This window comes from Bos indicus, chromosome 13, assembly GCF_029378745.1.
Source record: "Bos indicus isolate NIAB-ARS_2022 breed Sahiwal x Tharparkar chromosome 13, NIAB-ARS_B.indTharparkar_mat_pri_1.0, whole genome shotgun sequence".
Lineage (NCBI taxonomy): Eukaryota > Metazoa > Chordata > Mammalia > Artiodactyla > Bovidae > Bos > Bos indicus.
In genome coordinates, this window is record NC_091772.1 from 69,617,728 (window position 1) to 69,643,253 (window position 25,526).

The 25,526-nt window shown below is 49.5% G+C and overlaps 1 pseudogene; it reads left to right on the forward strand.

The window, feature by feature from the left end:
• Positions 1-21,314: 21,314 nt before the first annotated feature.
• Positions 21,315-25,268, forward strand: LOC109567697 (small ribosomal subunit protein uS8-like; annotated as a pseudogene).
• The last annotated feature ends 258 nt before the right edge of the window (positions 25,269-25,526 follow it).

Here is a 25,526-nt window from a genome sequence, read left to right on the forward strand (position 1 = left end):
GGCATGTAGAATCTTCCTGGACCAGGGATCCAATCCATGTCTCCCGCATTGGCAGGCAGATTCTTAACCTCGAGACCACCAGGGAAGTCCAACCTAATTTTTCTAAATGGTAAATACTGTGACCAAACACTTGACCAAAGAAGATTTATGGATGGCAAATAAAAACATGAAAAGAAAAATGGCCAAAATCATTATTCACGAGGGGAATGCAAATTAAAACCAAGATATGATTTCACTTATAAGGGCGAGAATTTGGAGCAACTGGAACTCTCACAGGATGCTGGTGTGAAATGGCACTGCTATGCTGGAAACATTTTAGCAGTTTCTTAAAAAGTTAAACATATACCAACATGTGATCCAGATATTTCACTCCTAGGTGTTTATCCAAGAGAAACAGAAGCATATGCCCATGCAAACACATGCACAGGAATGTAGGTAACAGCATTAGCACTAATAGCCAAAAACCGGAAATCAACCAAGTGTCCATCAACAGGTAGAAATTCGTGGCACATTCATGGTATGCAGTGGAATACTAGTCCACTGATAAATGATAAAAAGAAATGAACTATTAACACATGCAACAACAGGGGTGAATTTCAAAAAAGCTATGCCGAGTGAAAGAAGTCAGAAAAAAAATGCATACGGTATGATTTCATTTGTATAAAATTCTAGAAAAGCAAAGGAATCTGCAGGGACAGAAAGCAGATCGGCGATTGCTTTCTGGGGATGGCAGGGAGGAGAGATTTAGGAAGCCAGGAAGGAGGATTGACAAGGGACATGAGGAAACTTTGGGGAGTCACAGATATGTTCATTATCTTGAGTGTAATGTTAGTTCTCCAGATGTACATGTATGTGAAATCTTTTCAAATTATATACTTTAAACATGAGCAGTTAATTGCATATCAAGTAAACCTCAACAAAACTGTAAAAAAAAAACCATTAACAGGACTTGTGAATGGATTGGTGGGGGAGTGGCGCAGGGGAGGGAGAAAGAAACATCAGGTGTGACCCCCGCCCCAAGTTCCCAGCTTGATCCCCTGAGGGATGGAGGTGCCATATCCTGATGTGGGAATACTCGAGAGAGATAGAGATAGAGAGAGTGACAGGGGGCTGGAGAGAGAAACAGAAGGTTTCCCTGGGGATGTGTGCCTTAGCCCAGAGGGAGAGAGAAGCAGAAAACCTGAGAGGCAGCCCCCAGGGCGAGTGAGGATGGAGACAGGGTCGGAAAGGGGGAAAGTGGGCTGAGAACCAGACCCACAGACTCCCCAGAGACCTTACAGGAGCATCTTAAGCTTAGGATCCAGAGCAGAGCTATGCCCAGGGCTGGCCCCCAGGCCTGAAAAAGCGGGGTGTCTTTGGAAGGATGCAGGAAGGAAGAGAGCATTCCACTCTCCCCCGGACCTGGCACATACATTTCCACGTTGAGATCAGTGTAATTATCCCCATTAGACAGACAAGAGAACTGAGGGCCACAGAAGAGAGGATACCCATCTCCCAAGGTCACCGAGTTTGTGTCTAACCCACATCTGGGGGCTCAAGTGCTCCTTTCAGACGCTGAGGTGCCCAGGAGAAAGCCCACAGGGGCCAGGTTTAAACCCAGCACCCACTAATGCCCCCCAGGGCACAAGCACACGTCTAAGGCAGTTAGCATGAAGGAGGGAGCACAGCTAATTGCCTGTACAAATTAACTCTAATGTGGTCGGTATCGACGTACTTATCTTTCTTTAATTACATTAATCAATTAATGAAGAAGATGGCTTCCTCTGATGATGATTTCCAAGGCCCATATGTTCTTGGGCATCTGGGTGGAGCACAGGAATTTCCTCTGGGGCTCTGGCTCCCATGGACTACAGGGCAGGCATCAGTAGGAGAATCTGCCCCTGAGACTTCTCCACCCTGAAGCTGAGCACTGTGAGAGGAGAGGCAGGAACCAAGTACTGATTCCAGGAGAGGTAACCAGCGGATGAAGTGCAGACTCCTCACCCGGCATTCAAGGCCCCTCTCCAGCACTGTGCCCTCGACCCATGTTTATAGCCTGGGCTGACTGATTTTCTCCCAGATAACCATGCGTGCTCCTCCACCAGGGAGGCCAGCTCGCATCAGTCAGGGTCTAAGGCAGGCCAGGTAGTTGTTCCTTCCCAGTGCCTCCGAGAAGGCTTGCCTACAACAGCCTCCTTCATTCATCCATTTCCGATTCAACAAATATTTACAGTCCCTGCTGTGGGGAAGCCTCCAGCCCTTTGGGACAGACAGACATTAAACAGATCTATGACTACACAGGGCAGTGGTTCTCAGCCCATTAGAATCAGCAGGGGAGCTTTTAGGTACAATGCCCAGGCCCCACTCCAGACACATTAAAATAGAATCTCTATGCTCAGGGCCCAAACATCAGTAATTTCTTTTTAATTCCTTCAGGTGATATGACTGTGTAGGCAGCACTGAGACCTTATCTGAAATGCTGCTACCCAGGGTTTCTTGCCCCAGAGGTTTTTCAGAGTATGACCAGCTAACTGTGCTGCTACAATTCTTTGTTTCAACGAGATGAATTTATATTAGCTACTCTGCTTTCCATGTGTAAATGTGGCACATCTTGGGGAACAAAGGATTCCTCAGGTTCCTGCTCACTCTTTTTTTTTTTCCTAAAAATAAAAATAATTAGCTTCTAAATCATCAGACCTTGCTATGTGCCAAGAACTACAGTTCACATTAATGATCTTGTTTAAACTTCAGGACAACCCTCGCGTGTGTGCTGAGTCACTTCAGTCATGTCTGACTCTGCGACCCCATGGGCTGCAGCCTGCCATGCTCCTCTGTCCAGAGGATTCTCCAGGCAAGAATACTGAAATGGGTTGTCATGCCCTCCTCCAGAGGATGTTCCCTACCCAGGGGGCAAACCCACATCTCTTATGTCTCCTAAATTGGCAGACAGGTTTTTTACCACTGGCGCAACCTGGGAAGCCCTTCAAAGAATCATGTGTGTGTGTGTGTGTGTGTGTGTGTGTGTGTACGTGTGTATTAGTCATTCAGTCGTGTCCAACTCTTTGCATCCCCGTGGATTAGAGCCCACAGGGATCCTCAGTCCATGGAATTCTCCAGGCAAGAATACTGGAGTAGGTAGCCATTCTCTCTCCCAAGATTCCAGGGGGTCTTAGGGAGCAGTAAATGAAACAGCCCATAAAATGCTTTGGACATAGTAAGTGCTCAGTAAATGTTCATCATTGTCATCACTTTCATCCTCCAGGGTACCGAGGTGGTGGGGGTGGGGAGTGCGGCGAGCTGGAGGAGTTAGCGGAGGGGAAGGGTCCCATAGTCTCCCTTAAACACAGAGCAGGAGACCCAAGTTCCCAATTCTATCTGCTCTCCCTCAAAACCAGTACTGACCTCGCCATCATGCTCAGAAGCACATGCCTGAAGCCAACGATATTTTACACCCAACAATATTTTAATATCTTTTCATCTTCTCTTGCTGTAGTAAGAACACCCAACACCATCAGTTGATTTAGCCTCTGCACGTTTTTGGGTGTACAATACATTACTGTCCACTATCAGTATAACATCATACAACACATCTCTAGACCTTATTCATCTTCCTTAACTGAAACATTTTTTATTGAATTACATTGGACATACAACATTGTGTAAATTTACAATGTGCTCACCTGAAACCTTATGCCTATTGATGAGTAACTCCTCATTTCCCCCTTGCCCCCAGTCCCTGGCAACCACTGATTCCACGAATTTGATCATTTTAGTTACCTCCTATAAGAGGAATCATTTACTACATGTCTTCCTGTCACTGGTTTATTTCACTGGGCAAAATGACCCCAAAGTTTTTCCACCTTGTTGCATATTGCAGAATTTCCTTCTCTCTAGTATCCATTGTATGTATATACAATAGTTTACATTTCTTTTTAAAATCAGAAAAGAAAATTAACTTTAAGAGACTAGGGACTTCCCTGAAGGTCCAGTGGTTGAGACTCTGCACTTCCAGTGTGGAGGGCATGGGTTCGATCCCTGGTCGGGGAACTAAGATCCTGCAGGCCACACAGCACAAAAAAAAGAGTAGATCAAAATTCAGCCTGAATGGGAGCAGGGCCGGGAGGAGAATGGATACATGTATGTATATGTATGACTAAGTCCCTTTGTTGTTCACATTGTTAATCAGCTATACCCCAGTACAAAATACAAAGTTAAAAAAAAGAGAGAGTAGACCAAAATGTTTTACTTTTTTCTCTCATCAGAAACAAGTGAAATTTTTAGGAAAGTGAAAAGTGAAAGTGAAGTTGCTCAGTCGTGTCTGACTCTCTGCGACCCCATGGTCAGTAGCCTATCAGGCTCCTCCACCCACGGGATTTTCCAGGCAAGAGTGCTGGAGTGGATTGCCATTTCCTTCTCCAGGGAATCTTCCCGACTCAGGAATCGAACCCGGGTCTCCCGCATTGCAGGCATACGCTTTACTGTCTGAGCCACCTTTTTCTCTCATCAGAAACAAATGAAATTTTTAGGAACCCACCCAAAAATCTATTCTGTTAGGAGGAGACCAAAAAGCCAGAAATGTCCAGGGTCCATGGAAGTTATGAGGCAGCCTTGCTCAAAGCCCCACCTGTGCCTGCCTTTTTGACCATCTGACCCTGTCTTTATTCAGGCCGTATTTGCCTCTCCCCTGGATGGTGGAGTGAGGCTCCCAGAAGATTTCGCAGCTTATTGTCTCGAATAATCCACAGAGCAGCCCACACAACCTGTCAAAAATCACAAATCTGACTAGGTCTCTCCTCTCTGCTAAGAACCTTCCATGGCTCCCCATTGCCCTCAGGAAAAAGTCCACGTGCTCAGGCATGGCACACAAGGCCTAGGTGGGCAGCTGCATGTAGACCTCCTGCCGTTCCCCTCACCTTCCTGCTCTTGCCCCTCCACGCCAGCGCCCTCTACCCAGAATGCCTTTCCTCTGCAAACTCCTAGCTATCCTTCAAAGCCCAGCTCCTCTAACAGAAATTCCATACTTTCATCATGCTGTGATTTAGGCTGGGCTGGGTCTTTATTGCTGTGTGCAGGCTTTCCCTAGCTTCGGCGAGCAGGGACTACTCTTCACTGCGGTGCACGGGGTTCTCATCACTGTGGCTTCTCTTATTGCAGAGCACAGGCTCTAGGGTGCATGAGCTTGGTTGCCCCAAGGCATGCAGAATCTTCCCAGACCAGGGATCCAACCTGTGTCCCCTGCATTGCCAGGAGGATTCTTTACCACTGGACCACCAGGGGAAGTCCCGTGATGTGATTTTGAGTAAATGTTTCCAAGAGGTCAGGGCCATGTTTCCTTGGTCACATCCCTCCAACGTCTGGTTTAGAGCCGCTGGCCCAACAGGGTTTGTAGAGGTGGTGATGACACTCCTGAGGTCACTGCCCCTCTCCTGGAGCCCCGCGGTTTCCAATGCTGAGGAACGTCCCCAGCTCCTGCCCACCCCTTCCCCATCCTGTGCTCTTGGAATCCAGCATCTCTGGTGCACGGTGGCAACGCAGCCCTCGTTAAGTAGAACTATGAACTTCACCTACAAAACCCCTCGAGGAGAAGCCATCAGCCAGCTGTATTGGAAGGGTGGCTTTCCAAGCCAAGAAAATCCCAGGGGCCCTGTTCAAAGACCTGGGCAAGCTCAAGTGATCAGGTTCAGCCTCTGTCTGTGGCTGGGCAGCATTCTGTGCCTCAGTGTCCTCATCTGCTAAGAGTGGATGGGACTGAAGCCTCTAAAGAAAGGCTACTTCGGAGTCTGGCTGCGGAAGCTCTTCCAGGGCCTCCCTTTAGTCCAGGCAGAAATGACCAACACAGAGGCAAGAGCGCCACCTACTGACGCCCAGTTCACCGAACCACCAAAGAAATTGCCGAAATTGGCAACCTTCAACTCGAGTCAATTGCCTGCATTCTCCCTTTGCAAAGCCGCAGCCCCCCACCTCTTTCCCAGAGCTTAAGGGCCTACCCTCCAGCCTGGCCAAGGTGTTTGGCTGCACCATTCCCAGCCCCGCAAGCCCAGGACAGCCAGGAGTCCCTGTGCCAACCTCCCCCCTGTGTCAGACCCAGCACCAGGGCAGCCCCCAGCTGCCAACCGCCCCCCCACCCCCCCAAAGCCTGGGCCTGCGGCTGGAGGTGGAGAACAATGATCCTTATTGTGACTAAATTTCCCCCTGAAGATCTCATTCAAGATGTTAGAGGGAGCGATCATAAAAGGAATTAATAGTTGATTCGCTGTATAATTTCCTAGTTCAATATACTTTAGTGCAGCAGCTAAATGAGCCATCCCGGCCGTTCGGTGGGGCCAGATAGCGACTTTATCACTGGGATCTCAGGCTGAGGAATAAAAGCAATTCTTCTGAAGTAATTGCGTCTAATTAAAAGAAACATTTAAAAAGTGTAACCAAAAGGAATTCATTTCAAATGGAAAATTAATGCTGAAAAATAGCCCTGAGCTCTCTTGTCGCAGCTAATAGCCAGGCAGCCGCAGAATAATTAAACTGTTTTGAAATGTCGATACCATCCTCCTCAGGAGAAGATGGGCACGGCTGAGCACGTCGAGGGCATCGGTCAAGGGGGCGGCCTCCAGAGAAGTGGCCAGCACTGGAACTCGGGGTCAGACACAGGCTTCCAGGCGGGGTGAGGACCCGGTCACTGTGGGCAAGGCTGGAAGAGTTGGAGACATTGTTGCTCCTTCTTAGGCATCATGAGTGTCTGAGTATCCCATTAAATCCTCAGAATAGGGACTTCTTCATCCGGTCCCATCACTTCATGGCAAATAGATGGGGGAAGAAAAAGAAACAGTGGCAGACTTTATTCTCTTGGTCTCCAAAATCACTGAGGATGGTAACTGCAGCCATGAGATTAAAAGGTGCTTGCTCCTTGGAAGAAAAGCTACGACAAACCTAGACAGAGCCATTACAAAGCAGAGATAGCACTTTGCCGACAAAAGCCCATATAGTCAAAGCTTTGGTTTTTCCAGCAGTCGTGTACGGATGTGAGAGCTGGACCATACAGAAGGCTGAGTGCTGAAGAATTGTGGTGCTGAAGAAGACTCCTGAGAGTCCCTTGGACAGCAAGGAGGTCAAACCAGTCAATCCTAAAGGAAATCAGTCCTGAATATTCATTGGAAGGACTGATGCTGAAGCTGACGCTCCAATACTTTGGCCACCTGATGCCAAACAGGTGACAGACATTGGAAAAGACCCTGGTGCTGGGAAAGATTGAGGGCAATAGGGGAAGGGGGCGACACAGGATGAGATGGTCAGATGGCATCACTGACTCAGTGGACATGAGTTTGAGCAAACTCTGGGAGATAGTGAAGAACAGAGAAGCCTGGCATGCTGCAGTTCACGGGGTCACAAAGGGTCTGACACAACTGAGTGACAGAACAACAGCTGTTGGCCCAGTGGCTTAGACTCCACTCCCAATGCAGGGGGCCCAGCTGAATCCCCGGCTGGGGAACTACATCCCACATGCCCCAGCGAAAGATCCTGCATGCCATGACTAAGACCCAATGCAATCAAATAAATAAACATTTTTTAAATCCTCAGAATAACCCTACAAGTCTTTTAAATTATTGTGATGAATATTATCATCATCAGTTCAAAACAGGGATTCCCAGTGATATCTTGTCCAAAATCACAGCTCATATGGAGCAGAGCCAAGCTTCAAACTGAGGTCCTCATGCTCTGGTGTTCCCAGTACACAGGATGTCAGGACTCAGCTTTGGGAGAGTGGCCTTGTGCTTGCTCATGCCGTGGTTGTCAGCTGAGTCTCCACCTGGGGAGCTTTGGAAAGCCAGGATCCACTCCCAGACACGCCAACTTCATCGGTCTGGGTACAGCCTGGACATAAGTATTTCTCAAAACCTGCCCAGGTGACTCAGTGTTGAGAATCACTGGTCTAACTCCCAGTTACCAGGCACGCTTCACCCAGTGGACATTCCCTGAAATCTTTTTTTCTTTTTTTTTTTTTACATAAATAATTTATTTTAATTTTTATTGGAGTACAGTTGATTTACAATGTTGTGTCAGTTTCAGATGTACGACAAGGTGAATCAGTTATACACATATAAACACCCACACTTTTGGGGATTCTTTTCCCATAGAGGCCTTACAAAGTACGGAGCAGAGCTCCCTGTCTACACAGTAGGCTCTTCCTTCCTTGTTAGTCACTTAGTTGTGTTCAACTCTTTGCGACCCCACAGACTGTAGCCTGCCAGGCTCCTCCGTCCATGGAATCTCCAGGCAAGAATCCTGGAGTGGGTAGCCATTCCCTCCAGAGGACCTACCCGACCCAGGGATCAAAACCAAGTCTCCCGCATTACAGGCAGATTCTTCACCATCTGAGCCACCAGAGAAGCCCACAGTAGCTTCTTATTAGTTATCTATTTTATATATAGCAGTGTGTATATGTTGGAGAAGGCGATGGCACCCCACTCCAGTACTCTTGCCTGGAAAATCCCATGGACGGAGGAGCCTGGTGGGCTGTAGTCCATGGGGTCGTGAAGCGTCAGACACGACTGAGCGACTTCACTTTCACTTTTCACTTTCATGCATTGGAGAAGGAAAAGGCAACCCACTCCAGTGTTCTTGCCTGGAGAATCCCAGGGACGGGGGAGCCTGGAGGGCTGCCGTCTCTGGGGTCGCACAGAGTCGGACACAATCAAAGTGACTTAGCAGCAGCAGCAGCAGTGTGTATATGTCAACCCCAATCTCCCAGTTCATCCCTCCTCCACCCCTTATCCCCTGCTAACTGTAAGTTTGTTTTCTACACGTGTAACTGTTTCTGTTTTGTAGGTAAGTTCGTCAGTACCCTTTTTTAGATTCCACATATAAGCAGTATCACATGATACTGGTCATTCTGTGTCTCACTTCCCACCCATTTCCCTAGAAAGGAAAGGAGTTTGACCTCAAGGCAAAATGACAGTGTGAATACTCCCTTGCAGGGTTGCAGCAAGGATGAAATGGGCTAATCCAGAGTCAAACACTTAACAGAGGCTAAATAAATGTTCACTTCCAAATAGAGAACAGCAAGAAGTAAGAAGATGAAACGTTTAGTGAGCCTTCACTATAGCTTCTGACTCCGTTATAACCTAAGAAGAAAACTAAATATCAATGATTTAACAGTGAAGATGATCTGGCCAAAAGGAGTTAAGTTCCAACTTGAATTCAGAACGAGGAGGTCATGCTGGCTTTAGAGTCAAACCTATATTACTGAATATACACAAAACCCACACTCTTTTCAAGGGCTTGCTGCTGCTGCTGCTGAGTCACTTCAGTCATGTCCAACTCTGTGTGACCCCAGAGACGGCAGCCCATCAGGCTTCCCCGTCCCTGGGATTCTCCAGGCAAGAACACTGGAGTGGGTTGCCATTTCCTTCTCCAATGCATGAAAGTGAAAAGTGGAAGTGAAGTCGTTCAGTCATGTCCGACTCTTAGCGACCCCATGGACTGCAGCCTACCAGGCTCCTCCATCCATGGGATTTTCCAGGCAAGAGTACTGGAGTGGGGTGCCATTGCCTTCTCCGTTCAAGGGCTTATAGTTATTTAAACTAAGCCAAGGGTTGCCTGTGATCAGTGGTTAGGAGGCATGCTTTAACGAAACAGAACGATAATTTGTAATCCATGAGTTGTTTGTATGCTGACAAGCATTTCTAAAGGGCTTCCTGGGTAGCTCAAATGGTAAAGAATCTGTCTGCAGTGCAGGAGACCTGGGTTTGATCCCTGCATTGGGAAGATCCCCTGGAGAAGAGCATGGCAAACCACTCCAGTATTCTTGCCTGGAGAATTTCATGGCAGAGGATCCTGGTGGGCTCCTGTCCATAGCGTTGAAAAGAGTTGGACAACTGAGCAACTAACAACATAAGCATTTCTAAAGACCTTGGGAAAGCTTGCAAAGTAGGTTTAAACATGCTCCTAAACCTTATTCACACCATTAGGATTCTTAGAAAACACCTTCTTTATACATATGCAAAGATTCCCAGCTTTCCTTTCTGAACTGCAAATAGATTCCAATTTTCAAAGATGATCAGCAAAGCACCCATCTGCTCTGTTAATGGTTAAACCCCTTAAGAGGCAACCCCAGGATCTCAAAGGGTGACACAGAACCTTGGAACCAAGAGAAGAAAAGCTCAGCCTCTACCTTCTGATGAAACAGGGCTTACGATGGACCCAGGATCTTTGCAAGGGTGGGCAACCTTCAACAACATTCTGGCTTTGCTGCCAACTGCTGCTTCTTTTGGAGAAGGCAATGGCACCCCACTCCAGTACTCTTGCCTGGAAAATCCCATGGATGGAGGAGCCTGGGAGGCTGCAGTCCATGGGGTCGCTAAGAGTCGGACATGACTGAACGACTTCACTTTCACTTTTCACTTTCATGCATTGGAGAAGGAAATGGCAACCCACTCCAGTGTTCTTGCCTGGAGAATCCCAGGGACAGTGGAGCCTGATGGGCTGCTGTCTATGGGGTCGCACAGAGTCAGACACAACTGAATCGACTTAGCAGCAGCAGTAGCAGCAGCAGCCGCTTCTTTGCCTGATGACGTTCTCTGGGCACAGAGTCTACTATTTCCACCATCATGGCAGGTCAGAAGTGCCACCCACGCCCCCATGGCTCTCAACCAAAGACCCATGAGAGTTTGTGGATAAATACCCCAGCTCCCTCGCCTCTGGGGTGGAATAATCCCGTGGTGTTCCATGCATGGTCTCACAGTTTCCCAGCAGAATTAAGCCTGTCACACTGTGGGAACTAGATATGATCAGTAGAATCACACACCTTTTATTGGCTGCCTGTATTGTTTCCAAGTCCCAAATAAACAAGTTAGCATTTGAATCCATGTCTACTAAGACAGAGGGTAAGAAAAACACCTTTGGAGTCATCAGGTCAGCAGTTGCCATGGAGATCCATCCTAAACTGGCCTCTGAGCACACTGCAGAAGAGAGTATGGACGTTTGGAGCAGAGATACTTGGGCTCCATACCTGGCCCAAATGCATACCAGCTGTGTGACTTAAAAGTTGGTCAGCCTTGTTGAGTCTCTATTTCCTTCATGATGAAGGGGGACTATTAATGCGATCCACTACACAGCACTGTGGAGAAGACTCATTTATATCCTGCAGGTGAAGCACTTGGCACCAGCAGGTACCTAGTCAACAAGTGTTGGGAGAGGACTTGTTGAGTGACAGCAGGGTAAGCAAAGGAGCTTCCTTGTGTTCCTTACGCTTCCTTGTCTTCCAGGGAGGCAAGATGTTAAGACGTCAGCTCAGTCGTGATGTTGACACTCACAGTGCTGGGGAAATGATGGGCTGGGGGCAGCCGGGGTCCGTCTAGATCTCCTAGGGTCTGGAGCTGTGCTGTCCATTATGGAAGCCGCTAATGGTATGTGGCTTTTTAAATTTAAATTAAATTAGATACAATTAAAATTCAGTTCCTCGGTTGCACTTCAAAAGCTCAGTAGCCTCCATGGCTACTGGTTACCTGCTCTAGGCTATGTGTTGGTGTCCCCCAAACAATCTCCAAATTCACATGTTGAATCTAATCCCTAATGCGATCGTGTTAGAAAAGAGATCTTTGGGACGTTATTAAGTCATAATAGGATTACAGCCCTTATAAAAGAGACCTCAGGGAACTCCTTTGGCCCTTCTGCCCTGTGAGGACACAGCAAAAACACATCCATCCATGACTCAAGAAGCAGATTCTCAGTAGACACCAAATCTGACAGCACCTTAATCTTGGACTTCCAGCCCAAGGACTGTGAGAATTACATTCCTATGTTTACAAACCATGCAGCCTGAACAGACTAAGACACAACTGTACTGGACATCACAGATACAGACCATTCCCATCATCACATAAGTTCGGCTCTGGCCCAGAGTCAGACTCACCTGGGTTCAGACCTGGCTTTGCCCCTGCTCGCTGAGATTTGGGCAGGGCACCTAAACTTCCCAAGCCTCAGGTTCTTCTCCTGTAAAATGGGCTGTACTAACCACCTCACCTCAGGCAGCAGCATCAGTCCAAGGGCCAATTTAAAAGTTCTATGTGAGGCCGAGTCCCTTCGCTGTTCATCTGAAACTATTAATCACTGTTAATCAGCTATACCCCCACACAAAATTAAAAGTTCGAAATAAAAAAAGTTCTATGTGAAACCACCTAGACCAGCACCTTGTCTGGCAGACACTAAAAGCACAAATAATGTTGACCAAATCTACTTCGGCCACTATTTCTGCATTTCTTCCTCTTAGATCTTTGGGCCCTCCTTAGGTCGCCCTCTCTCCCCAGTTCATCCTCCGTGGCCTCTGTCTCTCTCACGCCTTCCTCTCTGCCCCTTCAAGCAATCCCTGGCAAGTGCACACTCAGAACCAAAGGCTCAGACATGTGGCAGGGTGAGTAGTATTAGGGAGAATGGCTTTCCTGGGCTCTGAGCGGTGATTCTGAAAAAAAGATGGCTTCAGGGTGAACATGTTGATGTATGGCAGAAACCTACACAATATTATAATTATCCTTCAATTAAACATAAAATTTTTTTTTTAAAAAGATGCCTTCAGGGACTTCTCTGGTGGTGCAGTGGCTAAGAGCTGGTGCTCCCAGGGCAGGGGCCTGGGTTTGATGCCTGGTCAAAGAACTAGATCCCACATGCTACAACTAAAGATCCAGCAGAGCCAAATAAATAAATAAAAATAAATTTAACAAGGGTCCAGCCAGGACACAAAGGGACTAGCACTTAGATCCACCGGCCCAGCTGCCCTGGGCTCCTGTCCTTAGCCTTCACCAGCCCTGGTTCAGCAAAGTCAAACCTCTTAGGAGGGAATGTCCTTAATCCTCTAGCCCTCCCCGTCTCGTCCTGACACCTTCATTTCCCTTTCTTTGCTCTTTATTTTCCCTCCACCACAATATGCTCATCATCCAAAACTTTCCCTTTATCACCGAGCGTCCCTAATTAAGCTAACATTATTAGGAAAAAAAAAAACTCTCCCAAATTCTCTCTGCGTTTCAGTAGCTCTTTAATATGCGAAGCAACGAGAGATGAGCTTCTCCTAATTGCCAGTCCCTGGAGTCGCCGGTCAGAAAATGAATTGATGCATTTTTTCCTTATGAACAATGCATGTAGCGCAAATTGCGGTGGCCGTCACCAGAGATTTAATTACAAAATATCATTACTTTCACACATCATTTCAGATTTGGCCTGATCAAATCAAAGGAGGGCGAGAGGGAGAGAAAACTGCACTCCTAGCAGGGTCACTCACTCAGGGGTGGCTGGAACACGGGCAGGCATGACGATGGCATGGGCATCGTCAAAATGTCCTCAGGACCCTGCCAAGGAAGCAGCTGCCAGAGACACAGACGGAAAAGGAGATTCCTGGGGCTCGGGGCTTCAGTGAAGTGAAGGCTGTGGGCTGTGGGAGGGTCCCCAGGGCATGGAAAGGTCCCCTCAAGGGAGGAATCAGGATGCAGAGAACATCACAATTCTGCAACTCAATGGTGCTACAGATTTTCCTATCATCCCTGGCTCTAAGCAACTCCCGCCCGCCAATGCAGGAGACTTAAGATACACAGGTTCAATTCCTGGGTCGGGAAAATCACCTGGAGGAGGGCATGGCAACCCACTCCAGTATTCTTGCCTGGAGAATCCCATGGACAGAGGAGCCTGGTGGGCTACAGTCCATGCGGTCACAACTAAAGTGATCAGCATGCGTGCATGTCTCCAGATCATTCATTCCACAACTGTGTCTTGAGCCCTGAGCCAGAGACAGTGCTAGACCCCAAGGCTGCAAGACAGTGAGTGAATGAATGTGGCCCCTGGCTTCCCAGGGTTCACACGCTGATTGGAGGAGCAGATATGTTTGGGGGGAGTTTTTTTATTTGGTTGGTTTTGGTTTGGGGGTTTTTTTGGCTGCACCAGGTCTGAATTGCAGCTTGTGGGAACTTCCATCTTCATTGTGCCATGCGGGATCCTTAGTTGCAGGATATTTTCTTTAAAAAAGGGTCTTTTTTTAAAAAAAAAAAAAAGAAAGAAAGAAAGATCCTTGTACCACCTGGGCGCAACTCACTCTGGGGACAGTGCCGCGTGGGGAGTCTGACTGGGACAGTACACCTGTCAAACGGTAACGCAGGTATTCTAAGGCGAGCTCGGGGGAGACAGAAACCTCCCGTGGAGCAGAAGGGCAAGAGCTCGCTTGATCTTGATTTTCAGTACGAATACAGACCTTGAAAGCGGACCCTTTTTTAAATAAATAAAGAGCTGGGTTAAACAACCATCAGACAACAACAAAGGGGCCCTAAGATGGAGAAGTTCGGTACCCACTGCTCTATGGGATGTGCGGAACAACTCTATCCTAACCACACTGACTGTAAGCAACGCTGTCCACCTCCAGGCAGGGCAGAGGACTCTGAGGCTTGGAGACAGGACAGGATGACCGCTCCCCAGGCTCACACAGCAGGCTGATGGCACAGCCAGGATTCGAATCCGGGCTGTCTGGCACCACAGCTCACAGAATTTACCCCCGGCCCCCGCACCCAAGCAGCAAGATGCCAGGGGTACAGTGGATGAAGGACCAGCACCTGTTCTGCCACCTCCTCCAAGGAGGGAAAATGACAGGGTTTGATTGATCTCAGTGATCAGCTACAAATGGTCCCTCCATGTGGCCATGTTAATCAGCTTCTACCAGCCAGGATCTGACCAGTTTGAAAGGTTTATAGCAACAATGTGGTGCTGATTTATTTCACCTTAATAAAAAAGTGATCAAGTGAAACCTGCATCTATCATTCTATTTATCACTCGGAGTGATTTATGGACTAATTACAGTTGCAGCGGACGTGGGCTCTGAGGATGGATCATGGAGGTGAGGTGGGGTCTGTGTGGCCATCAGTACTGCCCAGGACACGCCCACCTGACCGCCCTTCTCTTCCAGCCCCTCACACCCAAGCAAGAATGAATTCTCCAAGATGGGTATCGAGGCTCTGAGAAGACAGGGGAGAGGGGAGAAATGGAGGGGCTGTCCTGTCCCAGCTGTTCCTTCCTTCCTTCCTTGCATCCTTGTCCCTGGAGCCAGCAACTTGGCTCCCCCAGCTTCCTCCCGGGTCTCTGGAGGGAAAGGGGGTCTTCAGACAAGATCTGGAGGGTATAGATAGTTGGGGAAGGGAAAAGATGAAAAGCCAACAGCCCCAGAAGGAAATTCTAGGCTACTAGAAACCTGCCAGAGGGCCCCCTTCCTACTTCCTTGCTGCCCCAGGTGAAACACAAGACCCCCAGTTAAGTCTGAATCACGGATAAACAATGAACCACTTTTAGGGCAAGAATGTCCCAAATATTGTGTGGATGTCCTGTAAAATCTAGCAAGGTCGTGAGGGACCTGGGAGAGTGTTCAGCAGAACTGGATCTGTCAGAACTCCCAGAGTCCAAAGCCACGGCCAGCCCCACTCTGCCCACCTGCTATCCACCTTCTGGTGCCCTCTGGATCCAACAGGTGGGTGTGACTTGTAGGAGCTGGTGGGCAAAGACTCTATCACTCCAAAATTTCTTTTAAAATCATCATTCCTGAAAGCTGGGATTTGTAGAAGGAAAAGTCAGAAGGTAAGCTGGCACAACCTTTGTGGGAGAGAACAGCGCAGTATCCAAATCTGCCTGCAACGCAGGAGCCACAGGTTCGATCCTTGGGGAGGATCCCCTGGAGGAGGGCACCGCAACCCACTCCAGTATTCTTGCCTGGAGAATCCCATGGACAGAGGAGCCTGGCGGGCTACAGTCCACGGGGTCACAAAGAGTCGAACACGACTGAAGTGACTTAGTGCACACACAGTGAGGCATCTGCGGAGACAAAATGGGTGAGCCATCGAGCTCCCAGGCGTCCAAAGGAGGGAAACACTAGACTCCAGCACATGCTGTAGGAACGAGGGCTTCCACCAAAGAGCCATTCCCGTTAACCCCCAAAAAGATTAGAAGATGCCTGCAATCTATAAAAAGATAAGTGGATGGCGAGGCAGGCAAATTATGCTGAAGTAAAAGGAAGGAGGAAGATCTTCACTAACCCGTCAAGGGGCTTCCCTGGTGGTTCAGTGGTAAAGAATCCTCCTGCCAATGCAAGAGACGTGGGTTCAATCCCTGGTCCAAGAAGAGCCCCTGGAGAAGGGAAGGGCAACCCACTCCAGTATTCTTGCCTGGAGAATTCCATGGATAGAGGATCCTGGAGGGCTACAGTCCATGGGGTCACAAAGAGTTGGACACGACTGAGCAATTAAACAACAACAACCTGTCAAGACTTCCAAGAAATGCTGCTTTTAGAAGAGAGTGAGTCGAAGAACATTCTAGACCAGGGTTTCTTGATGTCAGCACTACGGACGTCTTGGGCCCAAGAATTCTTCGTTATGGGGCTGCCTTGTGCCCTGAAGGGTGTTTAGCAGCTTCTTGACCTCTGCCCACTGGATGCCAGCAGCACTGACCCCGTGATGATCAAATACGTCTCCAGAGATTTCCAAATGTCTCCAGGAAGTAAAGTGACACACATCCCCGGGGGAACCAGTGGTCTATGCGTCATCAGGAATGTTTACGGGGGCAAAAGCAAACACCAGAATCAACCTTCCCTCTGGGACTTGGGTAGGTTTGTGAGCGCACAGAGAAAGTCCGGAAGGCAAGTTTCTGGATGAGAGCTGGGGTCACCTCTGGGGTGGGGGTGGGGGTATGAATGGGAGAAAAAAGGAGGGTCACGGGAGGCTGGCACCTCACTGTGTCATCCACACGCCTGTCAATGAGAATGTCCACATTCGATAGAGGCTCACAGTCCTAGAGAACAACTTACGGCTTCCCGGTGCGGCGCAGGGGGCGGCAGGATTGGATGGAGGGAAGGGGTAGTTAGGGAGTTTGGGTTGGACAGGTACACACTGCTATATTTAAAATGGATAACCAACAAGGACCTACCGGATAACACTTGGAACTCCCCTCAGTGCTATGGTGCAGCCTGGATGGGAGGGGAGTTTAGGGAAGAATGGATACATGTATATGTATGACTGAGTCCCCTCGCTGTTTACCTGAAACTATCACAGCATTGTTAATCGGCTATTGTTCAGTCGCCAAGTCGCGTCTGACTCCCCACGACCCCATGGATTGCAGCACGCCAGGCTTCCCTGTCCCTCACCACCTCCCAGAGTCTGCCCAAGTTCATGCTCATTGCTTCCCTGGTGGCTCAGAAGGTAAAGCATCAGCCTGCAGTGTGGGAGAACTGGGTTTGATCCCTGGGTCGGGAAGATCCCCTGGAAAAGGAAATGGCAACCCACTCAAGTACTCTTGCCTGGAAAATTCCATGGATGGAGGAGCCTGGTGGGCTACAGTCCATGGGGTCGCAAAGAGTCACACACGACTGAGCGACTTCACTCACTGTGTTCATTGCACCAGTGGCAGCCAACCATCTCATCCTCCAATGAGACGGGGCTGTACCCCAATACAAAATAAAAAGCTTAAAAAAAAGAATGTGGACGTTTGTCTTTTACTTGTATAATAGAGAGGGAAAAGAGGGGAGAGGAGGAAAAGGAAGGAGGGAAAGAAGGGAAGAAGGGAAAGTGGAGGGAAGGTGGAGGGGAGAGGAAGGGGGAGGGACCCCAGAAGCCAGTTCTGGGCAGAGGTGCCGTGGGACCTCCATGCTGCCCTGACCTCAAAGCAAAATAAGAGGGCTGCACCCACCAGTCCCTCCAGTGCTGCGCTCAGCCCGGGCAAGCCCCAAGGTGACCCAGCCCTGCCTCCGGCCAGCCCCCCCATGCAGCACAGCTGTGCCACACAGAGAGAAGGGGGGCTTGGGGCCACGCTCTCCCCCTCCCAGCAGCTCGAACTGATTAGCCTCCTAGGGGAGAGTGGGGGACAGGGTCTGGTCAGCCTCCCAGCTCCACGCTGAGGACTTGGTGGAGGGAGGCTTGATTAAATAATTACACAGAACCCACTGAGTAATCACGTCGGCTCCAGAAATAAGGAGTCCCTTCCGAGGAGGCCCCATTAGCGATTTGGGGGCGTGTGAGGGTGTCTGTCTCCTGCCAGTGAGAAAATTACCCGCATAAGGCCTCATTTGCAAAATGCATCCCAACTCACTCCATCCCCTCCCAACCCCCGGCTGCACAGTGTGAGCTCTGTTCCACGGCTGAGGACCCCGAGGCTCAGAGCCACTGCTGGGGCTAGTTCAAGATCCTGGGATGAGGGGAGATTCCAGCTCTGACTACCCAAGGGGCCGATGCCAGGGTTCAGGACTGAAAGATCCTCAGAGAGGTCCTGGGTTTCGCTTGTTGTTTTTGCTTCCCCATGAGGATTATTTGTCATCTTTCCATTTTGGAAAACAAATCTAAAACCAGCCCCGTGAACCTTCCCAAGATCAGCTGCTGCCAAGAGAATAGGCCAGTGTGTGGGGTGAGAGGTGGGACCCTCACCCCACACACAGGGGACCCTCAAATCCCCCCACTGCAGCTGTCCTCATCCCATCCACCCAGGCCGAGCAGTGGCCGGGGAGCCCAGCTGTTCTATGGGCTCAGGATAAGGGCCACAGGGGGCTGGATGGACAGGAAGATTCCAGCAGCCCTTCCAGACAAGCATCTGGTTTAACGGGACTCTCCGTGGCCCAAAGCGAGATGCGCAAAGCCGGCTGTCTGCTGGTCCAGCTTCCCACCAGCCAGCCCCTTTGGCTCATTTATGCCGGAGCAGCCCAAATTCATTAATAATGATTAGTCTCTTCCTCAAGAAGAGGCTAGCAATCAAAGGGCCATTAAAATTAAGTGCTGGAGGAACGAGGGTGGGGAGGGGAGGGGGGAGGAGGGCGGGGGATGGGCAGCAGAGCTGGGCATCAGTACCCCCCGGGACTCTGACACCCCCCTGCCGCAAGACCTTGAGTCAGTCACTCCTCGGCCTCAGTTCCAAGGACACGAGGCTCAGTTTCACCATCTCTGAAATGGAGGGGTCGCTGTGACTACCAGGTCAATGATAACATGCGTGGAACTCCCAGCTGAGGGGAATACGTCTTGGGGGACCCTAAGATAAGGCCCCCAGCACCGGGACCCTGGGGAAGTTAGTGGAAGGGGAGAGGGATGCTCCCTGCCAGGCCAGACCTCTGAGAGTGCCTCTCACTGCCCAGCTGGGCTCATTCCAGTTCCTGGGTCACACACGACCCAACCCCCCGACCCCTACCACCGCGAAGTCCCAGCACCCCCGGGGCAGAGCATCAGGAGCAGTGTGGGAGGGGAGAGGGGGCAGCCACAGCCCCGAGACCTTGGAGGAGGCTGGACCTCAGCCCCCCGACCTGCTCTCTGGTTTCTCGTGAGTCTCAGGTACAGAGAGGAGGCCCAAGGCTGCCACGCTCCACACCCCACTGACCCTCCACTGCGCAGGTGACAAGAGTCCAAGACGCGGCCACCCTCTGCTGGGGACAACCTGGAGTCCCACACACACCCGGGCTGGGGGAGGAGTGGCGGGGGGAGGCTGCAAAACACACCCACTTGCCTCTCAAGGAACAGAATTCAAACAGGAACAAAGAAAAGAAGCAAAAGAAGGGACTTCCTGGAGGTCCATTGGCTAAGACTCCATGGTCCCCATGCAGGGGGCGTGGGTTCAATCCCTGGTCACGGATCCCCGCCCCACAAAAGAAGAAGAAAACAGAATCCTGCAGTCTATCACATCCCGCCCTTCCTTGGGAGAAGGGGAGGTGCCAAAACTCCAAAAGTGCTGAGCCCGGGGTTGAGGTGGCCGCCAGATGCCTCTTGAGGACAGGAAATGCAATGTTTCAAAGGCCCCTGTTATGTGCCAAGTGCTCAACCTTGTAACTTCATCCAACGACCACCACAAGGTCGGAATTAGTCATTCCTGTTTTACAGAGGGAAAAACTCAGCCTGTACAAGATGCCATGTCTGGGACAGTCACAGTGCCAAAGCCAAGATGCAAACCCAGAGGGACGGGGTGGGGTGGGAGGTGGGTGGGGGGTTCAAGATGTGGGGGGCGGACACTGTGGCCAATTCATGTGGCTGTATGGCAAAAGCCATCACAATATTGTAATTATCCTCCAATTAAACTAATTTTTGTTTAAAAGTGGGGGAGCCAGGAGCACTGGATTCTGACTCTCCCCTCCCCTTTCCCACTTGGCGGCCAGGAGGTGGGTGATGACACAAGTGATAATTACAGCTGACACTTCCCAAGGGCCAGGGGACCAGGCCACAGCTCTTGCAGATCTGAGTCACTCCCTCCTCCCCACAATTCTGTGAGGCCAGGACTCTCCTCCCATTTCAGAATGAAGACACGGAGGCAGAGTGACGTTCAATGACTCGCCCAAGGTCACGGGATAAGGACATGGCAGGGTCAGGACTCCGCTGGACGGGCAGGGTCCAGCCTTGCCTCCCACTGGGCCCGCTGGCACCGTGCTTGGAACAGACCGGCTGGTCCGTAATAAACATTGGACAGAAGGAGGGATTAGTCGCAAGAGAGGACAACAGATTAGCACAGGGTGATGGTCAGGAGGGCCCGTCCAGAGCCAAAACAGCCTGGGTTCAGATCCCAGCTCTGCCACTTTATAACTGCAAGCTTCTTAAGTTGTCTCCGCGTCCATTATCTGAAAGACGACTATAATAATAGCTCTTGGGGCTTCCCTGGTGGTCTAATGGTTAAGAATCTGCCTTGCGATACAGGGGACGCCGGTTCGATCTCTGTTCCGGGAAAATCCCACATGCCTCGGAGCAACTAAGCCCATGCACCGCAACTACTAAGCCTGCGCTCTGGAGCCGGGACCCGCGACTGCAGAAGCCTGAGTGTCCTCAAGCCCGTGCTCCGCAAAAGGAGAAAGCTCTGCAATGAGAAGGCCGCTCACCACAACTAGAGAAATCCCCTCTTGCAGCCACGGAGACCCAGCACAGCCAGAAATAAATGCATGTTTAAAATAATAATAGTTCTTATCAACAAGGATTCTTTAGAGCAACAAGGGGGTTCCTCCACAGCCTGGCACCTGCTGAGAGCTCTGTCCTACTGTGGATGAGTGGACGGCAGGCAGCACTGAAGCTTTGGACCAGCTGTCAGCCCAGCCCCAGGGTATTCTTATGAGGCCACCCAGGGCGGTCAGACTCCACGCATGCGCAAGTCCGAGAAAGACCGCGTCCTTCATTTTGGCACCCTGGGCGCCTGACTGCCTCACCCTAGTCCCAACTCTCGTCTGTCTGCCCACTAGTTTCCGTCTGGTCTCCCCCCCTTCTCCTGGGGTCCTCTGTTTCCTCCACCCAGAGGACAGGGGCTCTCAGACCAGTCCTGCAAGGGTCTCCAGCCTGGTGACAGTAATCTCCCCGTCACAGAGAGATTAGAGCAAAGGCCAAATGGCCACTTGGAGCCTACGGGACAGGATAACTGGAAGCGATACAAGGATACAAGGAAGCTGGAAGCGATTTCGAAGCTTGGAGCGAGCTCATGGAGTGAGCATCGCCGGTGTGAATGATCACAGCGCCACCTGGTGGTAATGTGGGAGATGGTGCGCCCCCCGGCCCCCCCCCCCCACCCCCGCCATCTTTCACAATGGGAGAAGGCAATGGCACACCACTCCAGTACTTTTGCCTGGAAAATCTCATGGACTGAGGAGCCTGGTGGGCTGCAGTCCATGGGGTTGCTAGAGTCGGACACGACTGAGCGACTTCACTTTCACTTTTCACTTTGATGCAGTGGAGAAGGAAATGGCAACCCACTCCAGTGTTCTTGCCTGGAGAATCCCAGGGACAGGGGAGCCTGGTAGGCTGCTGTCTGTGGGGTCGCACAGAGTCGGACATGACTGAAGCGACTTAGCAGCAGCAGCAGCATCCTTCACAATGAGGGCATTTAGACGTTTCAGTTCAGCTCAGTTCAGCTCAGTCGTGTCCGACTCTTTGCGACCCCATGGACTGCAGCACGCCAGACCTCCCTGTCCATCACCAACTCCCGCAGTTTACTCAAACTCATGTCCATCGAGTCGGCGATGCCATCCAACCATCTCATCCTCTGTTGTCCCCTTCTGATACCAAGCCTTGTTGATGAATTGTTTTCGTACAATACATCATTGAATTCTAACAACACTCTAAGGAAGGTATTGTTACCCTTTTTACACGTGAGGACACTGAGCCTCGGAGACTCAAACTGAATTGCCCAAGAAAACACAGCCAGCAAGTGGCAGAGCCTGGACTGTAGCTCAGACTTTCTGACACCAAAACCTTCCCTAAGCCTCAGAGGAATCAGTGAAAAAGAAAATAGATACTTCCCCTGGTCTCACAGAGCTTACAGCCTAGTTGGGGTACGGAAATAACAAATTCATTTATCAAGTGTCCACTCTACATTAGGTGGGACTTCCCTAGTGTCTCAGATGGTAAAGAATCTGCCTACAGGACAGGAGACCCAGGTTTGATCCCTGAGTCGGGAGGATCCCCTGGAGAAGGAAATAGCTACCCACTCCAGTATTCTTGCTTGCAAAATCCCATGGGCAGAGGAGCCTCATGGGCTACAGTCTATACAGGGCATTAGGTGCTGAGGATGAAGAAAGTGGCCAGGGTCCCTGCCCAAATCAAGCTTGTAGGGAAGATGGACATTAATCAAACAATCACACAAATAAATATTATTGTCATTCAGTCACTCAGTCACGTCTGTCTCTTTGCAACCCCATGAACTGCAGCAAGCCAGGCTTCCCTGTCCTTCACTATCTCCCAGAGCTTGCTCACACTCATGTCCATTGAGTCAGTGATGCCATCCAACCATCTCATCCTCTGTCATCCCCTTCTCCTCCTGCTCTCAGTCTTTCCCAGCATGAGGGTCTTTTCTAATGAGTCAGCTCTTTGCATCAGGTGCCCAAAGTATTGGAGCTTCAACTTCAGCATCAGTCCTTCCAATGAATGCTGCTGCTGCTGCTAAGTCGCTTCAGTCGTGTCCGACTCTGTGCGACCGCATAGACGGCAGCCCACCAGGCTCCCCCATCCCTGGGATTCTCCAGGCAAGTTGATTTCCTTTAGGATTGCCTGGTTTGATCTCCTTGCTGTCCAAGGGCCTTCTCCAGCACCACAGTTCGAAGGCATCAATTCTTCAGCACTCAGTCTTTTTTATTATCCAGCACTCAGATCCATAAACGACTACTGGAAAAACCATAGCTTTGACTATACGAACCTTTGTAGGCTAAGTAATGTCTCTGTTTTTTAATACACTGTCTAGGTTTGTCATAGTTTTTCTTCCAAGGAGCAAGCATCTTTTAATTTCATGGCTGCAGTCACCATCTGCAGTGATCTTGGAGCCCAAGAAAATAAAGTCTGTCACTGTTTCCATTGTTTCCCCATCTATTTGCCATGAAGTGTTGGGACTGGATGCCATGATCTTCATTTTTTGAATGTTGAGTTTTAAGCCAGCTTTTTCACTCTTCTCTTTCACCTTAATTAAGAGGCTCTTTAATTCCTCTTTGCTTTCTGCCATAAATATACAAGAGCAAAAACAGACCTGAAGGAAAGGTATAGGTCCTGAGACTGGATTTCAGAGTGCCTACTTGCCCTGGGGTGGTGGCAGACGGGGGCAGGGTGGGAGCGGGGTGGTGGGTAGGGGGCAGGAAGCAGGGAAATCTTTGCTTAAAAAGTGATGCCCTGAGCTGAGATCTGGAAGATGAGTGGGACTTAACTAGGCAAAGAGGCATTCATTTATTCATTAGCACATGAAGGCAATGTGGCAGTCAGCCTTGTTTTCATTTTTTTTTTTGTATTTTAATTTTATTTTATTTTTAAACTTTACAATATTGTATTAGTTTTGCCAAATATCGAAATGAATCCGCCACAGGTATACCCGCGTTCCCCATCCTGAACCCTCCTCCCTCCTCCCTCCCCTACCCTCCCTCTGGGTCGTCCCAGTGCACCAGCCCCAAGCATCCAGTACCGCGCATCGAACCTGGACTGGCGACTCATTTCATACATGATATTATACATGTTTCAATGCTATTCTCCCAAATCTCCCCACCCTCTCCCTCTCCCACAGAGTCCATAAGACTGATCTATACATCGGTGTCTCTTTTGCAGTCTCATACACAGGGTTATTGTTACCATCTTTCTAAATTCCATATATATGCGTTAGTATACTGTATTGGTGTTTTTCTTTCTGGCTTACTTCACTCTGTATAATAGATTCCAGTTAAATCCAGAAATAGAGGGATTTCCTGGTGGTCAGTGGTTGGGACTCAGTGCTCTCACTGCCATGGCCCACGTTCGATCCCTGGTCAGGAAACAAAGGTCTCACAAGCTGCATGGTGTGAACGACAACAAAAAAAAGTCCAGAAATAATACACAGAATATTTGCTTTTGCAACTTGCTTTTTTACTCCACATTGTTCTTCAGATCTTCACACACAGATGTCAACACACAGAACCATTCACTTCAACCAAGGAGGCCTTCATGCCATTGACACCTGCCACATGCACTGAGATTTGTCCATCCACGACCCTGCTGATTTCATTTTGGTTGTTTCCAAATTTTCTTGCCTACAGACAGTGCTACGGCCAATAACCTCCCAATGGGTGCATCTCAAAGTGAATCTCAAAAAGAGGCTTTCCGGGTGGCTCAGTGGTAAAGAATCCGATTGCCAATGCAAAAGACGCAAGAGACTCAGATTCAATCCCTGGGTCGGGAAGACTCCTTGGAGTAGGAAACGGCACCCACTCCAGGATTCTTGCTTGGAAAATTCCATAGGCAGAGGAGCCTGGTGGCTACAGTCCATGGGGTTGCACAGAGTCAGACGTGACTGAGCAACTGAGCAGAAAGTGCACGTGTGTTAGAGTTCCCCTGAGGTAGGGACCTGTATGCTTTTAAATACTTTTCAACACCATTTTGGCTGAAATGGGGAGAAAATACATTTCCATTGTATTAATAAAGAATGTATCTTTCTGCCATCCTCCTGTGCTGCCACAATAGTACATGTGAATGACCTGGCTGATGCTTTTAAGAAGATCAACAATGTGGAAAAGAGAGGCAAACGCCAGGTTCTTATCAGGCCGTGCTCCAAAGTCATCATCAGGTTTCTAACTGTGATGATGAAGCACAGTTACATTGGAGGATTTGAAATCATCGATGACCACAGGGCTGGGCAATTGTTGGGAACCTCACAGGCAAGCTAAATAAGCATAGAGTGATCAGCCCCAGATTCAAGATCTAGAAAAATGGCAGAAAAACCTGCTCCCATCCCATTAGTTTGGTTTCATTGTATTGTCAACCTCAGCAGGCATTATGAACCCCAAAGAAACAAGTCTAAATCACACAGGAGGGAAAACCCTTGGATTCTTCTTCTAGGGATGTAATGTTTTTGTTCAATCGCTCAGTTGTGTCTGACTAGTTGTGACCCCGTGGACTGCAGCATTCCAGGCTTCCCTGTCTTTCACCATCTCCCAGAGTTTGCTAAAACTCATGTCCATCGAATCGGTGATGCCATCCAACCATCTCATCCACTGTCATCCCCTTCTCCTCCCGCCTTCAATCTTTCCCAGCATCAGGGTCTTTTCCAATGAGTCAGTTCTTCACATCAGGTGGCCAAAGTACTGGAGTTTCAGC